Raw genomic sequence first — 19,482 nt, forward strand, 5'->3', positions numbered from 1 at the left:
AAGCTCTCTCATGTTTCACTTACAGTTATAATCGCAGGTTATCTTCAGCGATTGGTTGTACCCCCTATGAGAAGATGTTTGGCAAGAAGCCATACATCAAACACATGAAAATTTTTGGTTCTGACATGTGGGTTCACTCACCACAAAACTCCAAGTTAGACAAGCGTGGATTGCATGGTATCTTTCTAGGTTATCAGAAAGGTTCTTACAGAATAATGATGACTGACTCAAAGGCAATTAAGCTCACAAGAAGCGTTGAGTACAATGCCAAGTGGGGGGAGAATGTGGGAATTTTCCAATGTTATCCTGATGACAGTGATGAGACTGAGGATAGTCAAAAGCAACCACAACAACCCACACCCACTGATGAAGGTTCTGATTCTGAGTCTGAAACTGAATCGGGTGATTCAGAGGATTTCAAGAGTGCGAAAGCCTCTATGCGACCCTCTGAAAGCTCTGATCAGGAATTGGAAGAACCATTGTTCACAATAGGCCACTTTTCTCCCAAGAAGGAAGAGGAGAGTGTTGAAGACCTACGGCTAATTCGCAGGTCACAGAGAGCCACAAAAGGCAGACCTCCAAAGAGATTTGCTGATGAGTTTGCTAAGATAGCAGTAACAGCTGTTAAAAGCTCCAAGAAGGTATTTGAACCTTCAAGTTTCCAAGAAATCCAGGATTTGGATTCAAAGGAAGCTGAGCCATGGTTAAATGCAATGAAGGCTGAGCTTAATTCCTTGGAAAGGAACAAAACATGGGACCTTGTTCCAGTAGTTCCAGGAATGAAACTGCTTGGAAGCAAATGGGTCTTCAAAGCGAAGACTGATCAAAATGGCAAGATAGTCAGACACAAAGCCAGATTGGTAGCCAGAGGTTTTGCACAAGTACCAGGTGAAGACTATCACGAGACCTACTCACCCACCGTGAGGTATGAGAGCATTAGGCTTATGCTCAAGCTAGCTGCAGAGGAGAATCTACACATTAGTCACCATGATGTGAATACAGCTTTTCTGTACGGATCTCTAGATGAATCACTTTATATGCTTCCACCTGATGGCGTACAGGTAAAACAGGGATTTGTTTGTGCTCTGAAGAAATCCCTTTATGGTCTCAAACAAAGTGCAAGGTGTTGGCACACAAAACTCACTGAAGTGTTGTTTTCTCTAGGTTTTAAACAAGGGAAAGCTGATCCATGTGTATTTGTCAAAGAGGAGGGGCAAAAGAAACTGTATTGTTTGTTTTATGTTGATGATCTTTTATTCTTTTGGAAGGATGTCACATTGTACAATAACACCCTAGCTCAACTGAAAGAGCACTTTGACATGAAAGATCTTGGTGAGGTAAACAACTACCTATCTCTGGAAATAGAGAGAGATCAAGATGGTAACATTCTAGTACACCAGTCACGGAAAATTGCTGATGTGTTAAGCAAACTAAACCTGATGGATGCTAACCCTGTAGACACACCGATGACAACAGGTTATCAGGTAGATGACACTGAAGAAGCATTTTCTGACACTACACTGTACAGAAGTGTGCTAGGCAAGCTAAATTTCATTGCCAGATGTTCAAGACCAGACATTGCTGTTAGCTGTAATTTGCTAAGCAGACAAGTCAACAATCCTACTGTTAAGGATTGGAAAGCTCTGAAACGCATAGCGCGGTATTTGAAAGGCACTATGCATTACAGACTGAGATTTAACAATCAGAAGTCTGGTGGTCTTGAAATATTTGCAGATGCAAGTTTTGGAAGTGACACTACAGACAGGAGAAGTACGTCTGGAGTTTGCTATATGTACAATCAGAGTCTATTTGATTGGTCATGCAAGAAGCAAACAACAGTTAGCTTAAGTACTTGTGAAGCTGAACTGAACGCACTGTCTTATTCACTTAAAGATTGTGAATGGTTGTTACAATTGTGCAAAGACATGAAAATTCCTGTCAAATGTCCAATCCAGGTGTGCTGGTCCCGGGGGAAGGTACCGTGGGTGTAAGCAGAGTCCACACGAAGAGGGGCGAGGTCCAAGACGGGGAGCCGGGCGGGGAACAGGTACGCTGGAACAGGAGGCCGAGCTGGGAACTGGAACACCGGATAGTCAGGAACAGGAGGCCAAGCAGGGATCAGGAACACAGGAAGGTCCAAAGCCAACAACGACGTTGCTCCCGCAACCTGGGGCCAGGCTGACTGGGCTTTTATCCTCTTCTAAGGCCGGGGGCGGTCCCGGCCCCCAGGAGCCCCGCCTCCTCTGGCCTTAAGGCGAGCACTCCTCCTGGGGGCAACCAGTTCCCTTCGCCTCTCTGCCCTAAGCCTCTGCAGATCAGGAGAGGCCGAAGGGTTACTGGGCCCTGGAGGAGGCTCACCTGTGGCCACTGAGTCGTCAAGCCCCTCTGGGGCCAGAAGGGCTTCACCTGGGGCCAGCTCCTGATGCTCTGTCACAGGTGCAGGTTCTTCAGCATCTAGGCCTTGCCCCAGTTCAGCCGGCCCTGGAGGCGGGGACTCCTGTGCAGGCTGGGATTCCTCTGGTTCATCCTCTGAATCGGAATCCCAGGCCATCACACCATCCCCCCTCCCAGGCCCCCCCCTCAACCGAGGGTCCGGACCCGGCTTGCCGGGGTACGTCGCATGGAACTCTCGGAGGCAGGCAGGTGCGTGGACGTTGGCCGCTGGTTCCCAGGAACGGTCCTCCGGTCCATATCCCTTCCAGTCAATGAGATACTGCAGCTTTCCCCTGCGGTATCGGGAGTCCAGGATGCGTTCCACCTCATACTCAGGCTCTCCCTGAACCAACACTGGCTGCGGACGGGGACGGTTCGGGTGGAACTCGTCGGGTGGGGCCACCGGACTCAGCAGGGACCTGTGGAAGACCGGGTGAACCTTCAGGGTTGCGGGTAACCGGAGACGGAATGCTACAGGAGAGACTTGGTCCACGATAGGGAACGGGCCGGTGAAGCGGGCGTCCAACTTCCGCGAAGGTCGAGAGGGGTGGAGGTGGCGAGTGGAGAGCCAAACCAGGTCACCGACGCGAAGTTCCGGCCCCACCTGGCGGTGGCGGTCGGCCTGGGCTTTGTACGCTTCCTTGGCCTGGTGCAGTTGCTCCACCAAAAGCTGTTGCTGGGACTGGAGCTCTTGAAGCCACTCCGTCACCGCCGGGACCGCGGATGCCGGCAGCACATCTGGAAACAGCCGTGGATGATAACCGTAACTGGCCTGGAACGGGGTCTGCTGGGTGGACGCATTCACCGCGTTGTTGTAGGCGAACTCCGCCAATGCCAGGTGGTCGACCCAGTCATCCTGCTGGTAGCTGCAGTAACACCGGAGGTACTGCTCCAGCACCGCGTTCGCCCGTTCCGTCTGGCCATCGGTCTGTGGGTGGTAGGCTGACGAGAGGCAGACCTCTGTCCCGAGGGTCTGGTGTAATGCTCGCCAGAACCGGGATGTGAACTGAACGCCCCGGTCGGACACCACGCGCTCTGGTAGGCCATGCAGGCGGAAGACATGCTGAAGGTACAGCTGAGCGGTTTCCTTGGCTGTGGGTACAGATGGGCAGGGGGTGCAGTGCACCATCTTGGTGAAATGGTCGGAGAACACTAGAAGGCAGGTACAGCCACGAGACGGGGGTAAGTCCACTACAAAGTCCAATGAAACCGTGTGCCAAGGGCGCAGTGGAACTGGCAATGGCTGAAGTAGGCCGGGGGGTCGCCCGGTAGGACCCTTGGCGCGCCGGCAGACATCACAACCAGCAACGTAGCGAGCCACGTCGGCCTTCAGGCGGGGCCACCAAAACTCACGACTGACCAGATGGGTGGTCCGATACCGTCCAAAGTGCCCCGCTGCTGGGGCATCATGGGCCATCCGGAGAACCTCCAGCCGCAGTGGCCCTGGCGGGATGTACAGACGGCCGTGGTGCAGCAGAAGGCCCTGATGCAGGACCAGCCCCGGATACTGTGGGCTGGACCCTTCAGCCAGCTCCCGGAGTCGTTCCTGGGCCCAAGCGTCGACCCGCTGCTGTTCCCGCACCCGAGCCTGCAGTGGTTCCGCCTCCTGGGTGGCCAGGAACGCAGCTGGAGGTAGGATCGTGGTGGGTTCTGCTTGCTGTACCGTGTCTGCGTTGTCTTCAGGTTTCCGGGACAGGGCATCTGCCTTCTGGTTCTGAGAGCTAGGGATATAGCGGATCCGGAACTGGAACCGGGAAAAGAACAACGCCCACCGGATCTGTCTTTGGTTCAGCTTGCGGGTGGTCTGGAGGTACTCCAGATTCCGGTGGTCGGTTCTCACCTCCACCGGATGTCGTGCCCCCTCAAGATGGTGGCGCCAGACCTCAAAGGCCACCTTGATGGCCAGTAGTTCCCGCTCCCACACAGTATAGTTACGCTCCGCTGGTAGGAGCTGGCGGGAATAGAAGGCACAGGGCAAGAGTGGCGCTTCAGGTCCATTCTGTTGAGACAAGACGGCACCGAGAGCCGTACTGGAGGCGTCGGTCTCCACCACAAAGGGTCGAGAGGGGTCAGGATGTTGTAAGATCGGCGCCCTCTGGAAACAGGCCTTCAACCCCTGGAACGCCTCCTCTGCCTCCTCGTCCCAGGAAAACGGCGTCTTTGGGCGCAGTAGCCGGGTCAACGGGGTGGTGCGATGAGCATAATCTGCGATGAAGGTCCGGTAGTAGTTGGCGAACCCCAGGAAACGCTGTAGGTCCTTGCGGTTCCGGGGTGCCGCCCATTCTCGAACCGCTGCCACCTTCCCAGGGTCCATCTGCACCCCATCTGGAGAGAGCCGGTGACCAAGGAAGTCCACAGTCCGCTGATGGAACTCGCACTTGCTGAGCTTTGCGTACAAACGGTGCTCACGCAAGCGCTGCAGCACGGTCCGGACATGTCCCTCATGGCGAGCCGGGTCACGGGAGTAAACCAGTATGTCATCCAAGTACACCACCACGTACTTGTCTAACAAATCCTGGAACACGTGGTTGATGTAGCGTTGGAACACAGCAGGCGCGTTGCATAAACCAAAAGGCATAACCAAGTATTCGAACTGCCCGTACCGGGTCCCAAACGCTGTCTTCCACTCATCCCCGGCTCGGATCCGAATCAAGTTGTAGGCCCCCCGGAGGTCCAGCTTGGTGAACACCTGTGCCCCTTGCACCCGCTCCAGCAACTCCGAAATAAGGGGCAAGGGGTACCGGTCTGGGATGGTGATTTTGTTCAGGGCTCGGTAATCATGGCAAGGACGGAGTTCCCCACATTTCTTCTTAACAAAGAGCACTGGTGCCGCAGTAGGCGAGGTGGAAGGCCTAATGAACCCACGCTCCAGGTTCTTGCGCAAGAAGTCCTGCAAAGCCTCGCGCTCTGGCTCTGTTAGAGAGTATAAGCGACTCACCGGTAGGGGCGCTCCGGGCTGGAGGTTTATGCCGCAGTCAAAAGACCGATGTGGCGGCAGCTGGTCTGCCCCCCGTTCCTCGAACACGTCTTGGTAGTCCCGGTACACGGCTGGGAGCGTGGGTGCTGCCTCCTCCGTGGGTGCGGCCGCTAGCATCTGCGACTGAGCATGGGAACATGGATCTGGGAAGTGTACGGACCATTTGACCCAGTCAATCTGAACGTTGTGAGCCTCTAGCCAGTCCATTCCGAGCACCAGGGGGAACCGGGGCATGGAGGCAATGTCCAAGGTTCGCACCTCCCGGTGCTGCTGGAGACACAGGACCAAGGGCTGGGTCTCCCGAGTGACGGCACCCGAACGCAGGAGCCGTCCGTCAATTGCCTCCACCTGTACCGGTTCTGGCTTGTTCTGAAGTGGCACCTGATGATGAGCGGCAAAGGCAGCGTCCATATAGGAGCGGGTTGCCCCCGAATCTACCAAAGCGTGGGTAAGAATCCAGGGCCCACCTGGAGGGTAGAGACGCACCGGTACCATGAGATGTCGCAATTCTACTGGTGAGGGCCCTTCTTGCATGGTTTGGGACCCCACGTTGCTAGGGCCTTCGGCTACTGAGGTTGGCGGTTTCCCTGCGACTGGTAGCTTCTCGGGACAGGAACGGGCGTAATGTCCACCCCCACCGCAGTAAAGGCACAGGTTCCCCTCCCGACGCCGCGACTTCTCCGAGGGGGAGAGCCGAGGTCGCGCAGCCCCGAGCGGCGTTGGCTCGACTGGCAACTCGGCTGTGGGCGTGGACCTGCTGGGAAGGACTGGCGCCAGGAGTCGGGAGTGCTGGCGGTCCCGGGTCTGGCGACGGTCCTCCAACCGATCGTCTATCTGCAGGCTCCGCTGAATGAGGGTATCCAGTGTGGTGGGACGATCCATCATGGCCAACTGGTCCAGTATCTCGTCCGACAGTCCCTCAAGATACTGGTCCCGTAGTGCAGAGTCATTCCAAGACAAGTCTTGTGCCAACAGCCGAAATTCTGTGGCGTAGGCGGCGGCTGTGGACTTGTCCTGTCTCAACCGACGAATCGCCCGATTGGCTTGGCTCTCCTTCAGTGGGTTACCAAACGCAGTCTCTAAGTGGTTACAAAACCCCACATAGTCCGTTAGCAAAGGAGAGTCTTGCCGGAGCAGTGGCAAAGCCCACTTGGCCGCCTGGTCCTTTAACAAACTGATTAAAAAATGCACCTTGGTGCGGTCGTCAGGGAAGTTCCGGGCTCGCCCCTGAATGTACAACTTGGCCTGGGCGAGGAACATGGGAAAACTGGCCTGGGTCCCATCAAATTTCTCTGGCAAGGCCACTGGGTACTTGCCTGGAGCTAGGGCGTCGGCCCCAGGATCTGGAAAGGCTTCCAACCGCTGCTGAAGCGCCGCAACCACATCGCTTAGCTGCTGAACGGTGTGGGTCAAGGCCTGGTTTTCCTGGGCCAATGCCACCAGCGCAGCCGCCTGGTCAGCCATGGCCTCTGGCTCTTCCCGAACGCACCCCAACGAAGGGGGAGTGCGGGTGTGGTGGGAGCAAACTGTGCTGGTCCCGGGGGAAGGTACCGTGGGTGTAAGCAGAGTCCACACGAAGAGGGGCGAGGTCCAAGACGGGGAGCCGGGCGGGGAACAGGTACGCTGGAACAGGAGGCCGAGCTGGGAACTGGAACACCGGATAGTCAGGAACAGGAGGCCAAGCAGGGATCAGGAACACAGGAAGGTCCAAAGCCAACAACGACGTTGCTCCCGCAACCTGGGGCCAGGCTGACTGGGCTTTTATCCTCTTCTAAGGCCGGGGGCGGTCCCGGCCCCCAGGAGCCCCGCCTCCTCTGGCCTTAAGGCGAGCACTCCTCCTGGGGGCAACCAGTTCCCTTCGCCTCTCTGCCCTAAGCCTCTGCAGATCAGGAGAGGCCGAAGGGTTACTGGGCCCTGGAGGAGGCTCACCTGTGGCCACTGAGTCGTCAAGCCCCTCTGGGGCCAGAAGGGCTTCACCTGGGGCCAGCTCCTGATGCTCTGTCACAGGTGCAGGTTCTTCAGCATCTAGGCCTTGCCCCAGTTCAGCCGGCCCTGGAGGCGGGGACTCCTGTGCAGGCTGGGATTCCTCTGGTTCATCCTCTGAATCGGAATCCCAGGCCATCACACCAGGTTTACCAGGACAACAAAGCATGTTTGGCTTTGCTGAATTCTGAAGGTTGTAAGCAAAGCACGAAGCACTTGCAATTGAAGTTGCAACATGCTAGGGAACATATTCAGAAGGGACTCGTAACGGTGTCCTATATGCCAGGTAATGAAATTCCTGCTGATGTATTGTCCAAGATTGTATCAAGGGATCAACACTGTACCTATGTGCAGAAGTTGGGTTTGTACTGATATTGTACGAACACGCTGCCCAGTGATGTTCACAGAAAGGGGGAGGATGTTGGTTTCTGCTCTCTTCACTGTGCAGCGAAGTGCTTGTCACAAGACAGGTGTTTACATTCCACAGTCAGCGTACTGTTGGGTTTTCCCACGGGAAAGGGAGACTGGATGTGACGTACACTGGTTTCCTGTTTTTCACTGTCCTTTGCAGTTCAGTGTTTTTTTTTTTTTTGTTGTTTTCTCTCTCTCCGTGCTTTAGAGGAGAGAGGATGCTTTTCTCTGCTCCAGCAGAGGCAAGATGTTTTTCTGTAACATACCAGCTTTGAAGTGTAAATAAAGCAATATAGAGTATGTGGCACGTACTCCTCATCCTTCCGCTGTGCAGGGACACTGCATATCAACAACAGCTTTTACTTGCTCCTTGATTTCTCCTTCCTCCTTCCCCCCAACAGTTCCCGCCATCCCTTGCCATTCCTTCCTTTGCGGACAGACTCTGGCAAAGTGACCTGGCTGTTGGCAGAGATAACATCTCTTGGCGCTCTTTCCCTCCTTCTTCCGCCCTTCACTGGTGTTTGAAACTGCGCGCACGCGCGCTGTTCCAAGTTCCATCGGCTCTGCTGGCGGGAAAGGCTGCTCCGGAATCTCTGGAATGCGGAAGTCCTTCCAACGTTCCCCCTTTCCTTCCCGCTTTTCCAAAGCTCTTGCCTCCTGGCGCGCCCCTATGGACAGCGCAGATTTAGTCAGCTGATCCATAGACTCCGCCCTAGGCGCCCGGGAAAGTTCATCTTTCACTGCCGGAGAGAGCCCTTCTTCAAACAGCATTTGAATAGGTTCACTCGCAAGGTCCCACCCCAGTCTATGAATCAGCATGGTGAACTCAGTCCAGTACTCACGTACAGATCGGCTCCCCTGTTTACACGCCATTAACTGCCTGCGCACCACCCCCTGCTCAATCTCGCTGGAAAACATCAAGTCCATGGCGCGAAAAAACTTCATTGTGTCCTTTAAGATTTCATTATTGGCTGCCATCAGAGGTCGAATCCAGTCCTTCGCCCCTCCCTCTAGATGGCCAATCACATACGCCACTCTAGAGTTCTCATCGGGGAAGTCATCAAACAGTAGATTGAGAGCATATTGCATCTCTGTCCTAAAGGCTTGATAGTTCCTGGGATCCCCCCCAAATTTCTGCACCAATCCAGGCACCTTTCTGGCAAGTGGGGTGGTTTTCCCCTTATCCGCATCTTGAGCCCTCCTCTCCTCGAGCCTCGCCGTTTGCAGCGCGAGCTGGACCTCCAACGCCCTGTACCTTTCTTCCAGGCTTGGACCTGCTCCAGCTCCAGCTCCCGCTCCTCCGGTTCCGGCTGGTTCGCTCATGATGCCCTCTGCTTGCACAAGCCGCTTTCAAAGACTGTCAGATTGCTGTGATGGGATAATGAGCTGCTTGTGTGTAAAAGCTTGATCCCTCTGGTGTTTGGCTGGTCAACCAAACCGAGTCACTAACGGAGCCCCCAAAGCATGACTCCGTCAGTCGCTGGTAGAATCTGACAGTGGGCGTCTACGGAACTTACGCCAGCATAAAAGCTGTTTGACGGACATGCGCCTCCGGGACTCTCTGCGTGACAGTTTCCGGCGAAGGGTGGGAGTTCCTAAGGGGGGTCTTGTTACCTCTTCACTATTCTCACTGGAAGTATCCCAGAGCCTCCCCTCCGACTCCCCTTCCTCCGGAGCTCCTGCTCTCCCCCTACTGGTTCCTTCTTCTGCTGCAGAATCTCTCCTATTCTCCTGGAGCCTTTCCACCACCTGTTCCTCCGATGGCAGTTCCCTGACAATGACCAATATCTTGTGCCCATTTAATCATAGCTGATTTCACCGTTTCATCCTGAGTGTTCCATTTCAGCAACAAGTTATACATTCTAGACAAATTCTTAGTATTGGGTTCTAACAGTTCTGTTTCTAGCTTCGACCTCTCCTTCTGGAATCCTACCTTCCTGTCTAGCTTAAATACTTCATTTATCTGATGGTAATGTAACCAATCTCGAACTTTATGCTTCAGCTTATCATAACTCTTAAGTTTAAACTTTTCACCATCTTGTTCTAAAATTTCACAATATTTTGGCCAATTGGTGTCCATATTAAGCTTTTTCACTGCCTTGGCTTCCATTGGTGACAACCACCTGGGGGTTTTACTTTCCAACAAATCTTTATATCGAATCCAAACATTATACAATGCCTTCCTGACAATATGATTTTTGAAACCCTTATGAACCTTTACCTTGTCATACCATAAATACGCATGCCAACCAAAGTTATTGTCATACCCTTCCAGATCCAAAATGTCTGTGTCCTCAAGAAGTAGCCATTGCTTCAGCCAGCAGAAAGCTGCTGCTTCATAATAGAGTTTTAAGTCTGGCAGGGCAAACCCCCCTCTATCTTTCGCATCTGTTAAAATCTTAAACTTTATTCTGGGCTTTTTGCCCTGCCAGACAAATTTGGAGATATCTTTCTGCCACCTCTTGAAACACTCCATCTTGTCCAAAATCTGTAGTGTCTGAAATAAAAACAACATCCTCGGTAATACGTTCATCTTGATAACAGCAATTCGGCCTAACAAGGAAAGTCTCAGCCTAGACCATATATCTAGATCTTTCTTCACTTCTGTCCAACATTTTTCATAGTTATCTTTAAATAGATTAACATTCTTAGATGTTAGATTCACCCCCAGGTATTTCACTTTTTTCGTTATTTCCAGACCAGTTTCACTCTGAAATCTATCTTTTTCTTTCATTGTTAATTTTTTTTCCAGCACTTTTGTTTTTTGTTTATTCAATTTAAATCCTGCCACTTGACCAAATATCTCAATTAACTCTAACACTCTTTTGGTGCTAGCCTCTGGCTGTTGCAATGTTAACACTAAGTCATCTGCAAATGCCCTTAATTTGTAATGTTTTGCTCCGACCTGTATTCCTTTAACCAGCTGGTCCCTTCTAATCATGTTTAATAAAACCTCCAGGACAGATATAAAAAGCTCACAAAACATTGTCAGCTACCCAGATACTAGCATATTCAAATTGAGTTTCTTTATCTATTCCCAAAAAAATTGTAGTAATGTTTTTCCTAAGATCAAGTTAAGAAAAAACAAACAAACCATTTAACTGCTCAGTTTTCCCCTTGGTCCATCCCAGATACCCAGCAATGCTGTTTTATTTATACATTATTTCCTAAAATTTATACACGGCCTGATTGAAGAAGAAGAAGAAGAAGAAGAAGAAGAAGAAGAAGAAGAAGTTGTTACAAGCGGATAAATATGAGAAAGCATCAGAATATACAAGAGTTCAAATTCTAAAACTGATTAAAATTACAACTTTCTAAGCCTCTGAGTATGCTTGTCTAAGCAAATATGTTTTTAGCAGGTGCTGAGCAGAGTACAGTGAGCACCCCTGACTGTTCTCAGTGCTAGAGAAGGTACTGGCAAGACAGCCTGCATAGCAACTGAATTAATTTGCTGAACAACTATTTCCCAAAATTCAGCCACTTAATAGTACTCCAACTAACAATGAAAAAATGGCCCGTAAATTGTTCTAACAACAATCTTGCCCATCTGGATTCCCGTGCCACACCTGGGCAGCAACCCCACTGCACTGTCAAAGGACACACAGTGCACTAAGCACAGGTGCACGTCTTGACTGACCCACATTTTGGAAAGGATCAAAGATGCATGAATCAAAATTTGTTCTATACTGTTTTCAGGACCACAAATAGCAGGGATTTGACCAGGGGGAAGGCATGTGAGAAGTGATGGACCCAGTACTCTACCTGTAGCAACTTCCTTAGTGATCTTTTTTAAAATAATGACCTCCACCTGTTTCACTGATATAAAGTTTCCGCTAAACTGAGAAACTCTCAGGCTGATATGTGTATATATGATACAGAAATCCTAAAACCTTTCAAATTGCATGTAATATCATCTAGGTTTGAATAACCCTACAACAAATTCTGTAAAAATAAAAAATTGATAAAGGTTGATTGTTCCTATACAACCTTATATATACAATATTATACATTTTCTGAATGTATTTCCACCCATCCCAAAAGTTCTATTCTTGGACAGCCCCACCACAAGTGATGGCATGGCTCTCTGTAACTAAAAGGTCTGCAACTCATTGGCTGAATATTAAATTGTAAAATACAATAAAATTGTTTATGTGTAGCCAGGCAACTGCAAGCCTTTAATTTTTATTAGTATTCTCTAATAAAATCAAAAGGGACACGGGTGGCGCTGTGGGTAAAACCTCAGCGCTTAGGACTTGCCGATCGCATGGTCGGCGGTTCGAATCCCCGTGGCGGGGTGAGCTCCCGTCGTTCGGTCCCACCTCCTGCCCACCTAGCAGTTCGAAAGCACCCTTAAGTGCAAGTAGATAAATAGGTACCGCTTTATAGCAGGAAGGTAAATGGCATTTCCGTGTGCTGCACTGGTGCAGGCTCGCCAGAGCAGCTTCGTCATGCTGGCCACGTGACCCGGAAGTGTCTTCGGACAGCGCTGGCCCCTGGCCTCTTAAGCGAGATGGGCGCGCAACCCCAGAGTCGGACACGACTGGCCCGTACGGGCAGGGGTACCTTTACCTTTACCTAATAAAATCAAAAAAGAGTGTGACTTTTATTTAGTATATTTAAGGCTTGCACTTCATAGCAGGTTTAGAGCAGAGATGCCTCAAAGAATCCGATAATGTTTTGGATAGTGAGGGTACAGCAGATTTTCAGCCAACAAGCAAGGCCTTGTACTGGTGTTGGGGGTAATGTGGTTGGGTTATTGTAGGCACATGGACAGCTCCTACTTAGATTCTTGCTCTGAGAAGGCCTCTAAGTCACTGAATCATAAAATCCTAGAAGAATAGAGTTATAGAGTTGGAAGGTACTCTGAGCACCATTTTGTACAACCCGCTGCAATACAGGATTCTCAACTAAATCTTAAATGACACACGACCATCCAACCTGAGGCCTTCTGATTATCCCCCCCCCCCATTTTTTAGTATCTTCTCACAATGCTATGACCACCAACAATGTTCTCAGAGACTGACTGCTGGCCATAATTTGTTACACAAATGTGAACTACTACTGCTGCTACTCAGGTGTCCAATGCCTCATTCTGTCTCTCCCTCCCTTTTTTATTTTGCCACAAAAGTAAAAAGGAACCTTTTGTTCTTCAAATTCCAATATCAGCACACACACACACACACACACACACACACACAGAGGGGGGGGGGGTTGGCTTCAAATGACTCTGATGAGCACTGCAGCCCTAATCAGCATCAACAGGGGTTAATAATAAGAGTACATGTCGAGAATGGATGAATTAAGCATTGGCTTTATTTTACTTTGTCCACATCTAACTGATCACAAAGTCTTTACTTTCAGGCACTTTTGATTTTCTGTTTGAAGAAGGCACCACTTGGTCCAGTGACCTGATTCAAACCTAGGAGCACTTTGTTCTATTAATCCATTCAAAATGTATTTCAATCTGTCTCTAAACATCTGTCAACTTTGTCATTGCAATTATATGTCATATGGGTGAGTCATATGTCTATCTTTGTAGAAGGCAGTCCTGAATTAGATGAACAGTCAGAAGACAACCCTCTCCTTCAAGGCGTCCTTCATTTGAAAGCTTCTCTGGTCCAGTTCTGGTTTAAAGACCAAGAACAATAAGCAGAGAGAATAGGGCATCAGCCACTAGAATTGGGAGGACTAAGTGGGCAGGCAAACAGTTCAAAATTAAGCCTGCACCACTATAGTGAGATGAATTTCTAAATTATGAATTTGAATTTATAGAGAAAAATCAGCAAAGATGAATATTATGCAAACCTGGGATCTCTTCTTTGGAGATACATTTCCCCTGTCTTGTGATGCACAACTGACCAGTCTAATGCTTAGACTGCCTATGACTGGCTGACGGATCTTCCAATAAATATCTGTTTTAGGACAGAAGCATTTGTGTGTGTGAGGTTTTGTGCTACCATGTAAATTTAGCAGTAGAAGCAAGTAGGGCTGAATAAAACACAAAGCCAATTCTCATATATCCTGTCAAATACCCTTTCTCATCATTCCACACATTCTGCATATATAAAACATACAGATAAAGAATACAGATATGTCAGAAGAGTTTATTTTGATCATGAATTTCACAAACAGTGAAAAAGAAAACCCAGTAGGCCTCAGCCCCTCCTCTCAACATAAGCTGTTATTATATTCTGCTGGTACCATAAACAATGGAATTGACAAGGAGGAGAGCTTTCCTCTCTCCTATCTACCCTTCAAGAACGATCTGCTCTGAGGCTTTCTTAGCATCAGAGCATTTGGTTACAATCCGCTCTAAGTGAAGATAGCCATATGAAAATCTTTTTCCATTAAGGGCACACATGTCTTCAGTTGCACAGCCTTTGAGTGTCAGTGGCGGAAGGAAACCATATACATCTGGGAAATAAAAAGTATAAGGTTTGCATGAGTTCTTTATTAGGTCCTAGGGAAGACCATGTTTATAAAAGCTTAGTGTGTTTGGAACCAACACATGGTAGGATTAATCTGTCAGCCAGTCACCACTAGTGCATGCCTTAGGAAACTTAACCAGTGAACCAATGAAGCCCAGCAGGTGGCCAAATGTGTCACTTTTACCAAGGCTACCCACTTGCCTTTCTCCCAGCCTCCTTTCTTTTCAACTTTTGGCCAAGGTGTGTGGCAAGACACAATCCTCCTGGACCAGCACCCAATGGTTCATACAGTGGTGCCTCACAAGACGAAATTAATCCGTTCTGTGAGGCTCTTCGTATAACGGTTTTTTCGTCTTGCGAAGCAAGCCCATTGACAGCTTAGTGGATTAGTGCTATTAGCGGTTTAGCGGCTTTTAGCGGATCAGCTGATAAGCGGCTTATCAGCAGATCAGCTGATAAGCGGCTTAGCGGCTTAGGGAAAGGGGGGGAAAGGGGGGAAAACCCGCAGGAACTCGCAAGACATTTCGTCTTGCGAAGGAAGCCCATAGGGAAATTTGTTTTGCGAAGCGCCTCCAAAACAGAAAACCCTTTCGTCTAGCGGGTTTTCTGTCTTGCGAGGCTTTCGTCTTGCGGGGCACCACTGTACTGCTGTGCGGAGGAGCAGTTAGGTGCCGGCTGGTTCTGCACCTCCCCTTGTATCCCTCTGCCCTGATGCCCCTTGCACACTTGAGGAAAAGGATGTGCTGTAAGGAGCCTGCTGTACTTGTTTATGCTCCCCACACAATGCAAAACCCTGCCCCTGAGTGAGTCTGTCTCTAGTTCTTAAGTAATTTTAACAGCGGTAGATTGGAATCCAAAAGAGAATAGAAACTTGTCAGCTGGAAATTCTCAGCTTGTATCAGATGTAGAAATTACCATTCTACTTCAACCCATAGACTATAAATGATTACTACACATTGAACCAATGCTTTCAAGGCAGAACAGTGCTATCTGGTCCTACCCGCCCCCCTTGTATCCCTATTTTTTGATGCCCCTTGTCCATTAGAGGACAAAAGTGTGCTGTGAGGAGCCTACTGTACCTTTGTAAACACCCCACACAATGCAAACCCCTGCCCATGAGTGAGCCTGTCCCCTCTAGCTCTTACACAATTGTAACAGGGGTAGATTGGAATACGAAACAGGACTAGAGCATCCTCCTTTTCCTCAGAGAAAGAAATCAAAGCTACATACACATAACACATATAAAAAGCAAGCAAAGATTAGACATTGCTTTTCTGGCAGTGATAAGGAGACAGAGGAGCAGATTTTATTAGCTGATTGGAAATATTACTCACATATAGCCCCGCTAGAATAGTCAATGCACTTGGTCTCATTGCCAAGGCAGCTAACAGTCCCCTGACCTTCGCAGGTTTGGCCGAAGCAGGCTGGGCACCATAGACCATTGGGGGAAAGATCCTCACGAGGTGGAACTACCAAAGTAAATGCCTACAGTCAGTATATTGATAAACATCATCCCCCCCCCCTTCTCATTACTGTTAACTTTATTTCATTTATTTCATGCTTTCTAGTAACTTCTGATCTTACCTGGACTTGCTATCTCCACATTGTGCCCTACTTTGGCCATCAACTTTGCAGAAAAGGCACAACTGCTGAGTGTCTATAAATAATGATTTTGTTTTTCATCTTTTCTCAGGCATGCTCATTTTCATTCTATTTTCCACAGTTCTCACTTTGTATATGGGTATTCAAAGCTACAGTTTATGGGTATTCAAAGCTTTGTATATGGGTATTCAAAGCTATATGGGTATTTGAAGCTATATGGGTATTTGAAGCTACAGTCAGCTGCATTCTCTTGGAGGTCATTTCTCTTACTATGGGTGCAAGCAAGTAGTCAGCAGACCCAGACCCCAAAGTTTTTAGAGCTGTGTCAAGATTTTCCATATTATTTTCTCTTTCTCTGCCTCCAGCCCCAGCCCTTATACATATAAAGTATGACTGATGAATAAAGAGGACTAAAGTATTCTGCGTCCTAAGAGGAAACCATCTACTTCATCCATTCCAGATTCATCACAGAACTGTTGAGCTGGAAGGGACCCTAAGGGTCATCTAGTCCAACCCCCTGTAATGCAGGATACCGAGCTAAATCCTCCAGGACAAATGGCCATCCAATCTCTGCTTCAAAAGCTCCAATAAGGTGATTCCACAATGTCCTGATTAAGAACATTCCACAGTAAAAGAACTCTTACTGTGAGAAAGTTTTACCTGAAGTTTAGGTGGAATCTCCTTTCTTGAACGATTCAAAGATCACTTGTAGATACTTATTAGACCCTCGCACCTAGTGTCTGAATGGACTGAAAAACAAAGATGCTATACTTTGTCTGTAACTGGGTGGAAGTTATATGACGGGTTAATAAGCCATTAACTTTCAGAGATGCAGAAACTCACCATAGAGAGGTTCCTTATTACACTTGTATGTTCCGCAGCAGAAGACCTTCATCTGGAGGTATTTACCATTGGCTGAAGTTAAACTGTAATCACCTGAGTGGCAACGTTGGGAATGACCACATCCCCGGTAAGTTGCCACTTTATACTGCTGAACTGTGAAGAACAAAAGGAAACAAATCACAAGATCTGCAAGAATTCTGATTAATTCCCTCCAAATGTATTTATTTTTAATGATGGTTCCTATTAACGAAATTCTTTACTCTTCCATGAAAAACTACGTAATGCACAGTTCTTGAATCAGTAGATGAACCTAATCACCCTGTGCTGAATCAGCAGCGTAATCAGGGTACCTCATTAGAAGGGTCTCGATGGAAGTCCCGTTCCCAGCGATGGCCTTAGCAAGTCAATCTGGGTAGATTGGCGCCTGGTGAGAGGCCATATTTCATGACATGACCCTGTGGTTTCACCCCTTCAGTAGGCAACTGGAATGGATTTATAACCAAAGCCAGAGCCAAAAGTCTACCTACACCAGTAATCAATAAATTTGTGGCCATTTTTAATCTAGATCATTTTGTGAGTGAGTTCATTCTATCACACCTCACACAGGGGAGGGTGACACTGCGACTGGTACCAAAACCATGTACAGCACATAGTGCTCTTTGGAAAAAAGTTGGGGTTTAGATGCAAGTAATAATCAATACATTATATTAATTTGCACATGAACAACATTTATTTGGGTGAACAAGAATAAGTGAAAAGTTCCAGCTCACCTATATTATTATCCAGAACACCAGAGACACAGATTGGTTTAGAGCGACAGATCTCAGATTTTTCACCTTTACATGAAGTTGCATTACTATTACAGGAGGAACAAATCAGAGATGTCGCTGCATAAAGGAGATAGAGGTTATTGCAGCAGATTTCCTGAGATGGTAACAAGCTTAATGGTCTTTTCAGTGTCATTAAAAGATGATTAAAATAATCCAATTCTGCAAGTTGATTCTTACCTGGAGAAAGCAGGGCCAAGAGGAGGCAGGTGCTCAGAAGTGCTTTCTGCATTCTTGAAAGATTTGGTGACTCAGAGCAGAGATGTACCAAGGCAGAGAACTGATGCAGGTAGAGTCTTACGTGGAGATATTTAAAGGCTATAGATTCATGATGTGGGCAACTCTTGGGAACAAATGGTTCAGTAAGGTCTGGGAGTGGGGGCTGTGTGTTTGCCAAGAAGACACAGAGGGACATAGTGAAATTCAAAGCTCCATGCTGAAATTGGCTGATTTATTCATCTTTGATGGCACACATATTTTTGGTATGATAAGGTAAAAGCTCATAAAGGATTTGGGAACCACATATTTTGAAAGTCATTGTATGAGGTGTGAGATAGATATAAGCATTTATTAGAATGTAAGACACCATGATGACTATTGCCTCTTTAGGCAATGAGTGTGAAAAATATAAATATGAGTAAAAATTGGGCCACCTATGAACAATTAGTGAAGGAGATGGATAACCAATGGAAATCAAAACCTTATGAGGAGGTCAAAGGTTTTGTGAATGACTGGTTCCATTATCTTCAAATTAATGAAATGTTTAAAGATGATAAAAAGAAAAATGGATTTGGATATATAAAATCGAGATTTGAATTAGAATTATTAAATAATAAAGTTAAAATATTATCTAAATGGAATGGCATTTGAAAGATGAAAAAGTTAAATCAGTTATGATTGAGCTAAAGATATTGGTCATAATATACAATTAGAAAATTGGAAAAAAATTATGGAGAGAGGGAATAAATTTTACTGCCTGCAGTGCTTTAATAGAAAATATAATGAAAATGATGTACAGATGGTATATAACACCAGTAAAATGAGCTAAAATGTATAAAACAAATAATAAATGTTGGAAATGTAAGGAAAAAGAAGGTACTTTTTACCATATGTGGCGGGAATGTAAGAAAGTGAAGGACTTCTGGGAAATGATTTCTAATGAGATTTAAAAGATGTTGAAATATATATATATTTTAAAAAACCAGAAGCCATTTTACTTGGTATTGTAGGTACAGATATTCAAAAGTTTGATAAAAAATGTTTTTATATGTGACAACTGCAGCAAGAATACTATTAGCCCAATGATGGAAGCAGGAAGAATTACCAACAAAAGAAGATTGGCAGGTGAAATTGATGGATTATGCTGAGTTGGCAAAATTAACTAGGAAAATTCGGAACCAGCAAGACCAGACTTTCCTGAAGGACTGGAAGAAATTCATGATATATTTGAAAGACAATTGTAATCAATTGACATCGCTTGTAGGGTTACAATAAGTTTTGTAAGGAGACCTATATGAATTATTGCGAAGGAGGACTAAGAAGGAGTTTATTTAGGATTTGGATTCAATAGCAATAACTATAATAATAAAATGCAAAATTAGAAAGGAAGTAAGAAAACCACCAGTCGAGGTTGATGGAAGTCCTAGGCTGTGATAGCCAAAGGTTTGTTATGTTGTTTAAAATGGGATGTAATGTTTGGAAAACACATGTAAAAACTAATTATATATATATATGTATATGTATATGTATATGTATATGTATATGTATATGTATATGTATATGTATATGTATATGTATATATATTCATCTTTGAGTTTCATTAGCTGCTACCAGACACTTCTCAGAATAGTTTTCTATATAACTAATTTACAATTTTCTCATAACTCGTATTAGCTTTACAGCCAATGCCTGAACTAAAATTCCACCTACACCATTTTTAATCCAGATCATTGTTTGTGTGGGTTCATTCTGTTGCACC

General features: G+C 47.2%; 1 protein-coding gene across 1 annotated transcript in view; it reads right to left on the reverse strand.

Annotated features, from left to right (window-relative positions):
* LOC309346057 (phospholipase A2 inhibitor gamma subunit B-like) overlaps positions 1-18,207 on the reverse strand; it is a 50,486-nt gene extending 32,279 nt beyond the window's left edge. Inside the window, exons 1-3 of the mRNA XM_081869720.1 lie at positions 17,448-18,207; positions 16,678-16,830; positions 15,567-15,701 (exon numbers count right to left, since the gene is read on the reverse strand). The gene's annotated coding sequence lies outside the window, so the exon portion shown is untranslated. The remainder of the gene's footprint in view (positions 1-15,566; positions 15,702-16,677; positions 16,831-17,447) is intronic.
* Positions 18,208-19,482: the final 1,275 nt, after the last annotated feature.

This window comes from Podarcis erhardii, assembly GCF_964252035.2.
Source record: "Podarcis erhardii genome assembly, chromosome: 7".
In the NCBI taxonomy this organism is placed as follows: domain Eukaryota; kingdom Metazoa; phylum Chordata; class Lepidosauria; order Squamata; family Lacertidae; genus Podarcis; species Podarcis erhardii.